The sequence below is a fragment of the Molossus molossus genome, unplaced genomic scaffold (genome assembly GCF_014108415.1).
Source record: "Molossus molossus isolate mMolMol1 unplaced genomic scaffold, mMolMol1.p scaffold_m16_p_5, whole genome shotgun sequence".
In the NCBI taxonomy this organism is placed as follows: domain Eukaryota; kingdom Metazoa; phylum Chordata; class Mammalia; order Chiroptera; family Molossidae; genus Molossus; species Molossus molossus.
The window spans coordinates 64,164,126-64,176,702 of record NW_023425388.1 but is presented as its reverse complement, the minus strand read 5'-3'; the positions used below and the strand labels follow the sequence as shown (position 1 = coordinate 64,176,702).

Genomic DNA, 12,577 nt, shown 5'->3' with positions numbered 1-12,577 from the left:
AGTGGGTTTCAGAATATTCACAGCTATGTCCAACCATTACCACTGTCAATTTTTTTGTTTTTTTTACCCTCACCTGAGGACATTTTTCCATATTTTGTTCAGATAAGGTGAGAGAAAGAGGGAGAGAGAGAGAAACATCGACGTGAAGGGACACATCGAGTGACTGCCACCCGCACAATCAACCAGGGCCGGGGACAAACTGCAACCGAGGTACGTGCCCTTAGCAGGAACCGAACCCGGGTCTCTCTGGACTGCAGGCCGACGCTCTAACCGCTGAGCCAAACTGGCCAGGGCACCACTGTCAATTTTTAAATGCATTTCATCACCTCAAAAAAGAAACCCTGTACCGTTAGTTATCACTCCCATTCTGGACATTTCATATGAATCATACATGTGATCCTTTGTGCCTGGCTTCTTTCACTTAGCATATTTTCAAGGTTCATCCATGTTGCAGCATATGTGTCAGTAGTTTTAGTCCTTTTTATGGCTGAATAATGTCACACTGTAAGGATATATCCCTTTATATTTAACCGCTAATCAGGTGAGGGACATTTGGGTTCTTTCTACTTTTTTACTATTATGAATAATTCCATAATTATTTGTGGACAAGTTTTGGCACAGACGTGGCTTTATCCCTCCTAGGAATGGAATTGCTGAGTCATATGGTAACTCTGTTTAATCCTTTGAAGAACAGCCAAACTATTTTTCCAAAGTGGCTACACCATTTTACATTCCCACCAGCAGTATATAAGGGTTGACCATTTTTCCACATCCTTGCCAACACTTACCTGTTTGATTCTAGCCATCCTAGAGGGCTAGATGTCATTTCATATATTTCCCAACTATATATCCTCCATTTAAAAAATGTCTGTTTGGCCCTGGCCGGTTTGGCTCAGCAGTTAGAGTTTCAGCCTGCGGTCCAGAGAGACCAGGGTTCAGTTCCCGCTGAGGGCGCGTACTTCAGTTGCAGTTTGTCCCCAGTCCTGGTTGGGTCATGCGGGTGGCAACCACTCAATGTGTCCTTTTCATATCGATGTTTCTTTCTCTTTCTCCACCCCCCCCCCATCTGAACAAAAACATGGAAAAATGTCCTCAGGTGAGGATAAAAAAAAAAATGTCTGTCTGGTGCAACATCATACTTAATGGGCAAAAACTAAAAGCATTTCCCTTAAGAACAGGAACAAGACAGGGATGCCTACTTTCACCACTCTTACTTAACATAATACTAGGAGTCTTAGCCACAGCAATTAGACATGAAGAAAACATAAAAGGAATCCAAATTGGAAAGGAGGAAATGAAACTGTCATTATTTGCAGATGACATGATACTGTACAAAGAAAATCCTAAAGATTCCATCAAAAATCTACTAGATTTCATAACTGAATTTGGCAAAGTAGCAGGATACAAAATTAACATCAAGAAATTGATGGCATTCTTAAACACCAACGATGCACTCACATAAAGAGAAACTAAAATATCAATCCCATTCACCATTGCAACAAAAAAATTAAGATGCCTAGGAATAAACTTAACCAAAGAAGTAAAGGACCTATTTGCAGAAAACTACAGGTCATTGAAAAAAGAAATAGAGGAAAACATAAAAAAGTAGAAGTTTATGGTTTGGAAGAATTAACATACTACCCAAAGCAATCGATAGATTCAAAGTAATTCCCATCAAAATACCAACAACATTTCACAAAACTAGAACAAATACTCCAAAAGTTTATAGGGAACAAAAACAAACACACAAACAAAAAAAACCCCACATGGCCACAGCAATCTTGAAAAAGAAGAACAAAGTAGAAAGGATCATAATACCTAATATCAGGTTATACTACAAAGCCACTATAATCAAAATAGCCTGGTACTGGCACAAGAACAGGCACACAGATTAATGGAACAGAAGAGAGAAACCAGAAATTGACCCAAGTCATTATTCTCAATTAATATTTGACAAAGGTGGCAAGAGCATATAGTGGAGGCAAGGCAGCCTCTTCAATAAATGGTGTTGGGAAAATTGGACAGCTACATGCAAAAATATAAAGCTAGACCACCAACTTACACCCATACACAAGAATAAAATCAAAATGGATAAAAGACTTAAATGTGACTTGTGAATCCATAAAAATCCTAGAAGAATATGAAGGCAACAAAATTTCAGACATCACACGCAGCAGAATTTTCACTGATACAACACCTAAGGCAAGAGAAACAAAGGAAACAATGAACACATGGGACTACATCAAACGAAAAAGCTTCTGCCCAGCAAAAGAAACCATCAAAATGGAAAGGGAACTCCCTATTTGGGAGGGCATAATTGCCAACAATACATCAGATAAGGGGTTAATTTCCAAAATATATAGAGTACTCATACAACTCAACATAAGGAAGACAAAGAATCCAATTAAAACATGGGCAGAGAACCTAAAGAGACACCTCTCCAAACAGGACATACAAATGGCCAAGAGACAATATGAAAAAATGCTCAATGTCACTAATCATCAAAGAGATGCAAATTAAAATGACTATGGGGTATCACCTCACACCTGCCAGAATGGCTGCCATCAACAAATCATCAAACAAGTGCTGGAGGGGGTGTGGAGAAAAGGGGACTCTAGTACACTGCTGGTGGGAATGCAGACTGGTACAGCCACTATGGAAAACACTATGGTGTTACCTCAAAAAATTAAAAATTGAACTTCCATTTGACCCAGTGATCCCACTTCTAGGAATATACCCTAAGAAACCTGAAACACCAATCAGAAAGAATGTATGTACCCCCATGTTCACAGCAGCGCTATTAACAATAGCTAAGCCCTGGCCGGTTTGGCTCAATGGTTAGAGCGTCGGCCTGCAGTCCAGAGAGACCTGGGTTCAGTTCCCGCTAGGGAAACGTACCTTGGTTGCAGTTTGTCCCTCCCTGGCCCTGGTTGGGTTGTGTGGGTGGCAACCACTTGATGTGTCCCTTTCATATCAATGTTTCCTTTCTCTCTTTCTCCCTCCCACTCTATCTGAACAAAAATATCAAAAAATGTCCTCAGGTGAGGATAAAAAAATAAACAATAGCTAAGATTTGGAAAACACCCAAGTGTCCATCGGTAGATAAGTGGATAAAAAAGTTGTGGTACATATACACAATGGAATACTATGCAGCTGTAAGAAAGAAAGATCTCTGATCCTTTGAGACAACATGGAAGGACCTGGAGAGACAAATATCATATGATCTCACTTGTTTGTGGAATATAATGAACAAACAAGCTGATGAACAAAATAGACCCAGAGACATAAAAGTAGGATACAGACTGACAAACCTCAAAAGAGGGGGATGGGGGGGTTAAACCACAGAACTTATATGCATATATGCGTAACCATGGACATAGACAACAATGCTGGGGATAGGGGCGAGATTGGGAGGAAGGTAACAATGGGGGGAAAGAAGAAACATCTGTTAACAACAAAACACAAAAATGTCTGGATTTTTGGTCTATTTTTAAATTGGGTCGTCTTTTTATTAGATATATGATTTTAAAGTATTTTCTTCCATTCTCAGTTGTCTTTACACTTTCTTGCTGGTGTCCTTTGAAGCACAAAAGTTTTTAATTTTGATGAAGTCTAATCTATTTTTTCTTTTGTTGCTCATACTTTTAGTGTCCTGATTAAAGATTCTCAACCCTACGTTTCCTTCTAAGAGTTTTAAATTTTCAGCTCTTACATTTGGGTCTGTCGTGCATTTTGAGTTAATTTCTGTATGTGGTATAAATGAGGTAAGGACCCAACTTCATTCTTTTGCATATGGCTACCCAGCTGTTCTACCATCATTTGTTGAAAAGACTATTCTCTATTGAATGGTCTTGACACACTTGTTGAAAATCAGTTAACAGGATACATGATTTTATTTCTCGACTCTCAATTCTATTCCGCTTATCTGCATGTGTATTCTTGTGTCAATTTCAGTCTTAACATTTTCATATGAAGTTTTGAAATCATGAAGTGCATGTCCTCCTATTTTATTCTTTTCAAGATTGTGTTGACTCTTCTGGATAATTTACAATTTCATATGAATTTTAGAATCAGTTTGTCAATTTCTACAGTCAGCTGGATTCTGATATGAACTGCATTGAATCTGTAAATCAATTTGGGGAGTAATGTTACTTCAACAATGTTAAATCTACCAATCCACGAATATGGGATGTTTTCTATTTACTTATATCTTCTTTAATTTGCTTTAACAATGTTTAATAGTTTTCAGAATGTTTCAGACTTCTTGTTAAATTTATTCCTAGGTATTTTGTTTTGATGCTATTATAAATGGAACTGTTTTCTTAATTTTCACTTTTGAATTATTCATAACAAGAAATACAATTGATTTTTGTATATTGGTTTTGTATCCTGCAACCTTGCTCAACTTGCTTATTAGTTCTAATTTTGCAGTAGATTCCTTAGGCTTCTCCCTTCTATTCCTAGTTTTTGAGTAATTTTATCATTTTTCATCTATTGCAATGACAGTGTAACTTTTGTTTTTTATTTTACTGATATAGTACATTAAGTGGTTTATGAATTTCACACCAACCTTGCATTTCTGGGATAAATAACAGTTGGTCATAGTGTATAGATATTTTCATATGGTATTGAATTTAGTTTGTTAGTATCTTGTTCAAGATTTTGTGTTCATATTCAGAGATATATTGGTCTGCAGTTTTCTTATGCTGTCTTTGCTGTTAGGGTAATATGAGCTCCGCAAATTGGGAAGTGTTCCACCCTCTCAATTTTTGGGAAGAGTTTGTGAAGAAATAGTATTAATTCTTCTTTAAATGTTTGGTAGAATTCAGCAGTGAAGTCATATGGGCCCTTAGGTAATTTTATGATTAATTCAATCTCCTCACCTATTACAGGTCTATTCAGATTGTCTATTTCTTAAATCAGTTTCAGTCCTTTTTATCTTTCCAAAATATTGTCCATTTTATCTAAGCGATGTAATTCATTGGTATACAGCTGTACAAAGTATTCCCTTATAATCCTTTTAACTTTTAGGTAAGGTCAGTAGTTTCCTCTTTAATTCCTGATTCTAGTAACTTGAGTCTTTTCCTATGTCAATCTAGCTAAAGGTTTGCCAATTTTGTCAACCTTTTCAAAGTATCAGTTTTTTATTTCCTTCATTTTCCCTGTTGCTTTTAATTTTCTCTAGTTCATTAATTTCTACTCTAATCTTTATTATATCCTTCCTTCTGCTTGCTTTAGATTTACTTTCTCTTCTTTTTCTAGTGATTTAAGGAAGAAGGCTAGGTTATTGATTCAAGATCACCTTTTTTTATTTTATTTTAAATTTTTATTGATTTTGGAGAGGGAGAAAGGAAAATGAAGAGGGGATGGAGAGAGAAAAAGATCCAGGTGAGAAACTCCACCAGTTGCCTCCTATAGGTACCCCAACTGGGAATCGAACCTGAAACCTGGGAAATGTGCCCTGACTGGAAATCAAACCCATCACCTCTTGATGTATGGAACAATGCTCTAATGGAACCACAACAGACAGGACATTTCTTCTTCTTTTTTATCCTCACCAGAGGATATTTTTCTATCTATCTTCAGGTAGAGAGAGAGGGAGAGGCGAGGAGAAACATAGACGCGAGAAGAAGACAACTGGTCACCTCCCACACAACCTCGACCAGGGCCGGGGATGAACTGCAACCAAGGTACGTGCCCTTGGCTGGAACCAAACCCGGGACTTGTTGGTCCACAAGCCAATGCTCTACCGCTAAGCCAAACTGGCCAGGGCCAATTTTTCTTACTTAACACCGGCATTTATTGCTAGGAGTTTCCTTCTAAGCACTGCTTTAACTGTATCCCTTAAGTTTTCTTAGTTGGTAACTTCATTTTCATTTATCTCAAAGTATTCGTTGATTTCTCTTTTGACCTACTGGTATGTTCTTTAATTTCCACATATTTGTGATTTCCCAAAATTTCTGTTGTCGATTTCTAATTTCTTTACATCATGAGCAGAGAACATCCTTTGTATTCGTTTAATCCTTTTAAATGTATTAGTGTGTTTTGTGACCTAGCATATGGTCTGGTCTACCCTGGAAAATGTCCCATGCGCACTTAACAATATATGAGGTGGGCAAAAGTAGGCTTACAGCTGTATGTGAAAAAGTTTATTCTTGTATTATTTATTATATTTATTTTTATCACAACTGTAAACCTACTTTTGCCCACCCCTGTATATTCTGCTGTTGCCGGGTGGTCAATAGGGTCTACCTGGTTTATAACCGTTGTTTCTTGTTGACCATAAGCCTAGTTGTTTTGTTCACTTTTGAAAGTGGAGTACTGCCCAGCCACTATGGCTCAGACTAAGAGATCCTGGTTCAATTCCTGGTCAGGGCACATGCCCAGGTTGTGGGCTTAATCCCCAGTAGGGAGAATGTAGGAGGCAGCCAATCAATCAATGTTCCTCTCTCTACCTTCCTTTCTCTATAAAAAATCAATTTAAAAAGTATTAAAAAAAGAAAGTAGAGTACTGAATTCTCCCAACCATTATTGGAGTTTTTTTTTTCCCCTCTAACCATTATTAATTGTCTATGTTTCCCTTCATTTGCCAGTGTTTGCTTCATGTATTTTGATGCTATTATTAGGTACATATGTAACAGTTTTATCTTTCTAGTGAGTTGACCCTTTCATCTTTAAAAATGTCCCTTTTTATCTCTGGTAACATTTTTGTTTAAGTCTTTTTCTGATATTAGTATAGCCACTCCAGCTTTCTTGTGTTTCTTGTTTGCATGATATATATTTTTCAATCCTTGTACCTTAAATCTATTTTTATCTTTAAACTTAAAATGTGTTCCTTGTAGAAGGCATTAGTTGGGCAGTCTAACAACCTCTGCCTTTTTTTATTAGGTTGTTTAATCAACTCATATTTATGTTACTGATATAGTTGGATTTGATAGCTTTTTCATTTTTTGTTTTCATGTCTCTCGTCTTTTTCGTTTTTTTAGTGCTTTTTTACAGCTTTCTTTTGAATTTAGTGAATGTTTTCTTCTTCTTTTTTTTATCCTCCCCTAAGGACTCTTTTCGATATTTTGTTCAGATAGAGTAGGAGGGAGGGAGGGAGGGAGGGAGGGAGGGAGGGAGGGAGGAGAGAGAGAGAGAGAGAGGGGGGGGGGGAGAAACATCGACACGAAAGGGACACATCGAGTTGTTGCCACCCACACGACCAAACTAGGGCCGAGGACAAACCGCAACTGAGGTACGCGCCCTTAGCAGGAACCAAACCCACGTCTCTCTGGACCACAGGCCGACACTCTAACCACTGAGCCAAACTGGCCAGGGCTTAGTGAATATTTTCAAGTGAAGCACTTAAACTTCTTTAATAATTTTTTTCACTGTATTTTTTGCCTTTTTCCCCCCTACTGATTGCTCTAGGGCAGCAATTTTCAACAGGTGTGTTTCAAGAATTTTTAAAACATGCAATACTTGACTATTTAATTAGGGGCATTTACTTCTTTTCCCTTAGACCATTAAATAAAATGACAACAGAGAACACAACAGCCTTGCAGTATAAATGAATCAAAATTATACCTATTTTTGTCAGGGTGGTAAAAAATATATATATTTTGGTATGCCGCAGAATTTTAGTAATTAGTCTGTGTGTCATGAGATGAAAAAGGTTGGAAATCACTGCTCTAGGGCTTACCATACACACTTTAACTCATCAGAATCAGCTTCAGATTTCTATAACCTTAATGTCAGTGAGATTTCTAAATACTAAGCTATGTATTCCCTTTTATGGTATTGCTTTTATGCATATTACACTTGTTATAAACCCAACAACAGGATTGTAATTATTACTTTATAATCTATAGTCATCTCCTTAGTTTAACATAGCTCTGCTCTCACTCACCTCCTCTGTGTTATTACTGGCAAATTCATTACAAATATATTACATTTCTGAATGTTACAGGCCCAAGGATACATTATCACTTTACACAACTGCTTTTTAAATGTTTTAAGAAAAGATTTACTGGTGGTTATTTGTTCTCATGAATTTGAGTTACCTTTTAGGATAATTTGCTTTCAGCCTAAAGAACTTCTTTTAGCATTCTTTGCAAGGCGAGTCTGCTGGTAACATTGTTTTTTTAATCTGGGAAAGTCTTTACCTTCGTTTTTATTTTTTTAAATATGTTTTTATTGATTTTTTTAGAAAGAGGAAAGGAGATAGAGATAGAAACATCAACATGAGAGAGAAACATGGATCGGCTGCCTCCTGCACACCACACACTGAGGATTGAGCCCACAACCTCCTGGGCATGTGCCCTGACTGGGAATGGAACTGGGACCTCTCAGCCACACCAGCCTTGGCTCACCTTTACTTTTTTTTTTTATCCTCACCTGAGGACATTTTTCCATTTTTGTTCAGGTAGAGTGGGAGGGAGAGAGGGGAACAGAGAGAGAGAGAGAGAGAGAGAGAGAGAGAGAGACATCGATGTGAAGGGACGCATCTAGTCGCTGCCACCCGCACAACCAACCAGCGCCGGGGACAAACTGCAACCAAGGTATGCGCCCTTAGTGGGAACTGAACCCGGGTCTCTCTGGACCACAGGCCGACGTTCTAACCGCTGAGCCAAACTGGCCAGGGCCACCTTTACTTTTAAAAGATAGCTGTGAAGATATATAAAATTTTTGGTTGACAATATTTGTCTTTGAGTACTTTAAATATAGTCATGTACAACATAATGACATTTCGGTCAACAAACGACCACATATAGTAACAGTTGTCCCACAAAATTATAATGAAGCTGAAAAATTACTATTGCCTAGTATTATCATAGCTGTCATGACATAACAGAGGAACACATTACTCACATGTTTGTGGTAATGCTGGTGTAAACAAACCTACTGGTCTGCCAGTTATATAAAAGCACATACAAGTATGCAAAATACTTACTTGATAATAACTATTGCTGATTTATGACTTGCCATACATATTTTTATCATTAGAGTGTACTCCTACTTATAAAAAAAAAGATTGCTGTAAAACAGTATCTATGTTACAATGGCAGTGGATTCATACATATTGTGCTTAACACATCTCTTGACTGCATAATTTTCTCTAGTGATCTAATCTTGTGTTGTTTGTACAGTAAGATGCTACACAGGCTTGTAACCTAGGAAAAACAGGCTATCCCACATAGCCTAAAGGTGTAGTAGGTTATCCCATCTAGGGTTGTATAAGTATACTCTGTTTCACACAACAAAAGTAGCTAATGATGCATTTCCCAGAACTGATCCTTTATTAAGTGGCATATGACTGTGTATTATTCTATTGCCTTCTGTCTGGCTTTCATTATTTCTGCTGAGAAATCAGCTGTTATTCTTATCAGTGTTCCTTTGTAAGTAACTAGTTGTTTTTCTCTTGCTGCTCTCAAGATTTTCCCCTTCCTTTTACCTTTCAACATTTTTACACTGATGTGTCCATTTGTGGACTTTCTTGCATTAATCTTACTTTAAGTTCACTGGACTCCCTGGATGTACAGGTCAGTGTTTTTCAATAAATATGAGAAGTTTTCATAGCCATTATGAATTTGTATACTTTTCCCTGCTTCTTCTCTCCTCTTCTTCTGGTATGCTTATTATGTGTATTGTGGTGCACTTACTGGTGATACTCATTTCTCTGAGGGTATTTTCAGTTCTCTTAATCTTTTCCCCTCTCCCTTCCACGAATTTCTCAAGTTTAGTAATTCTTTCTTCTACCAGTTCAAATCTTCTATTAAGCACCTCCAATTTTTCATCAGTTATGTATGTTACTTTCCATTTAATTCTTCCTTGAAATTTGTCTTTATTGATCATCTGTATTTGATGTGTGTTATGATCATACCTTCCTTTACTTTTTCTTTATTGATGAGAGAAAGAGAGAGAGAGAAAAACATCAATGTTAGAGAACATCGACTGGCCGCCTCCTGCATGCCCCCCCCCCCCCCCGCCGCTGCAGATCTGGCCTACAACCTAGGCATGTGCCCTACCTGGGAATCAAACCAGTGACCTCTTGGCACATGGGTCAGCATTCAATCACTGATCCACACTTCTTTAATCAAGGTTTTCTTTGATCCTTTAAACATATTTATAATGGATGCTTCAAAAGCCTGTTTTTGTTCAATATCTGGTCCCTCAAACAGGCAGTATCTGGTTTGTGTTTTTTCCAATGTAGTAACCATATTTTCTTGGAGTTTTTGGTTTGTTTACTTGTTTTGCCTGGCATAAGTTTTTATTGAAAACTTGGTATTTTATGTAATGCTTTGTGGCAGCTCTGGTTAGTGGTGCCCCACATATAGGGTTTTTTCTGTTTTTATCTGCTTATTTGTTTAGTAATGTGTTGGATTATTTTAAAGAAGTCTATTTTCTCACCTCCACATCTCTCCCTGCAATATTAAGCCTCCATGCTGATCCTCAGGAAGGATAGCCTGAATATGCCCATAGCTACCTTGCCTAGATAGTAGTTTGGCAGGGCTCTGTTTCTTTCCCTGATGACTCCCAGCTGTTAACCTCCACTAATCACTACCAACTGATTATTCTAGTTTTCAACAATGGTCTCAGGCATAAATTGCTCTACAAGGAAATCCAATCAAGTTCATGCTCCTTTAAAAAAATAGTTCCAGCCCTGGTCGGTTTGGCTCAATGGTTAGAGCATCAGCCCACGGACCAAAGAATCCCAGGTTCGATTCCAGTCAGGGTACATTCCTCGGTTGCAGTTTGATCCCCAGCCCTGGTCAGGGTTGTGTGAGAGGCAACTGATCGATCGATGTCTCTCAAGTTGATGTCTTTCTCTCTCTCCATGTCTCTGTCTCTTTCCCCCTCCCTCCCTTTCTGAAGATAAAAGGAAAATATCTTTGGGTGAGGATTAAAAAAAAAAGTTCCAGAGGTCAATTTTTGTCATACTCTTAGACCCCAGGAAGACTGCCTCCAGCTATTTCTTGTCTCAATTCTCTCCAGCAAACTAGCTAGCCTGCAATTTAGCCTGTATCTTCTTGAATCTACAAATAGCCTAACTGCCTTTGGCTTTCACAACCCCCAATGTTTTTAAAAGTACCCTTAAGCAGCTGTTCTCAACCTATGGGTTGCAACCCCTTTGGGGGTGGAACAACCCTTTCACAGGTGTCGCCTAAGACATAACAGTAGCAAAATTACAGTTATGAAGTAGCAACAAAAATAATATAATAGTTGGGGGTCACCACAACATGAGGAACTGTATTAAAGGGTCGTGGCATTAGGAAGGTTGAGAACCACTGCCCTTAAGTTTGAACTTCTTCAGCTTCCTCAGTTCCTTGAGGAGGAGATTAGAGCTACAGTCGGTCCTCATTTATCACAGATAATCAGTTCCAGACTCTACTGCAATAAATGAATTTCCATGAAGTAGGATTCTTTATTTATAAATAGAATATTTTCGCAGTTAGAGCACAGAAAACCTGTTTACGACCTTCTAAATACGTTTTTTAACATTAGAGCCCCTAGACATGAAATTACGCCCTTTAGTCACCATTACACTCGTATTACCCAATACATTTGACAAAATAAGACATATTAGACGTTACAAATATCATATTGTACATTTAATTACACACACACACAGTTCTTACACACAACCACTAACCTATGAAAATAGTGCAACTTGTTCGATAATGAAGTGATGAAGATGAAGAGATGTACTGCACAGCAAAGAAGAGCAAAGCATGACCTCAGTAGGAGAGTCTTCAGGTGGTGCACTATCTTCAGCAGGTGCGTCATCGTCTTCTGCTGAGGGAGTACTAGGAGTAAACAGTGGGTGTCTGGGTGCGTGGCTGAAGAACATCCTTACTGGCAATTGCTGGCACTGAATTTTCATATGTGTGAGAAGGCTTTTGTAGGGTTCTATCGCTCCATCAAGTGCATTCCAGAATCACAATGCACGTATCATCCGTGGGTCCCATTCACCAATCACGTCCTGTACTACCTTAATAGTTCTCAGGACTTGCGAGAGACACTCAAGTGTACGGCCAAGTTCCTCCTTCTGACCCCTAGGAACCTCTGGCTGCTCCTTCTCCTCACTCGCAGACTTAGTCATCTCCACCAGATCCTCATCAATTAAGGAATCTGAATGTGTCTCCAGCAGCTCATCCATGTCACCGCAGGTCATATCCACAAAACCTTCTCCTCCCAGCATCTAGGTTAGCCTAACTGCCTTATCCGATACCGAGTTGCTTATATCTTCTGGGGTGAATCCTCTGTAGTTGTGGACAATTTCAGGCCACAACATCTTCCAGCTGGCCGTCACAGTCTCCATCTTTATGTCCTTCAATGTGGCCTGGATGTTCTTCAGACAGGTTGTGATGGTATATTGCCACCAGTACTCCTTCAGCAAGAAGTTCTCAAGGTCCATGCCTTTGACGAGGTGCTGCAGGGTGTTTGGCATGTAGAGGGCCTTGAATGCATGAATAACACCTTGATCCATGGGCTGGATCAGCAAAGTGGTATTGGGAGGAACTCGATCCCCACACTGTCATAGGATAGGTCTTGTACATTGTCCATGCTGGAGGTCATGCAAAAGAAGGACATT

General features: G+C 38.6%; 1 protein-coding gene across 2 annotated transcripts in view; it reads right to left on the bottom strand.

Moving 5' to 3' along the window:
- KPNA1 (karyopherin subunit alpha 1) overlaps positions 1-12,577 on the bottom strand; it is an 82,416-nt gene that overhangs the window by 54,264 nt on the left and 15,575 nt on the right. The gene's annotated exons all lie outside the window — the stretch shown is intronic.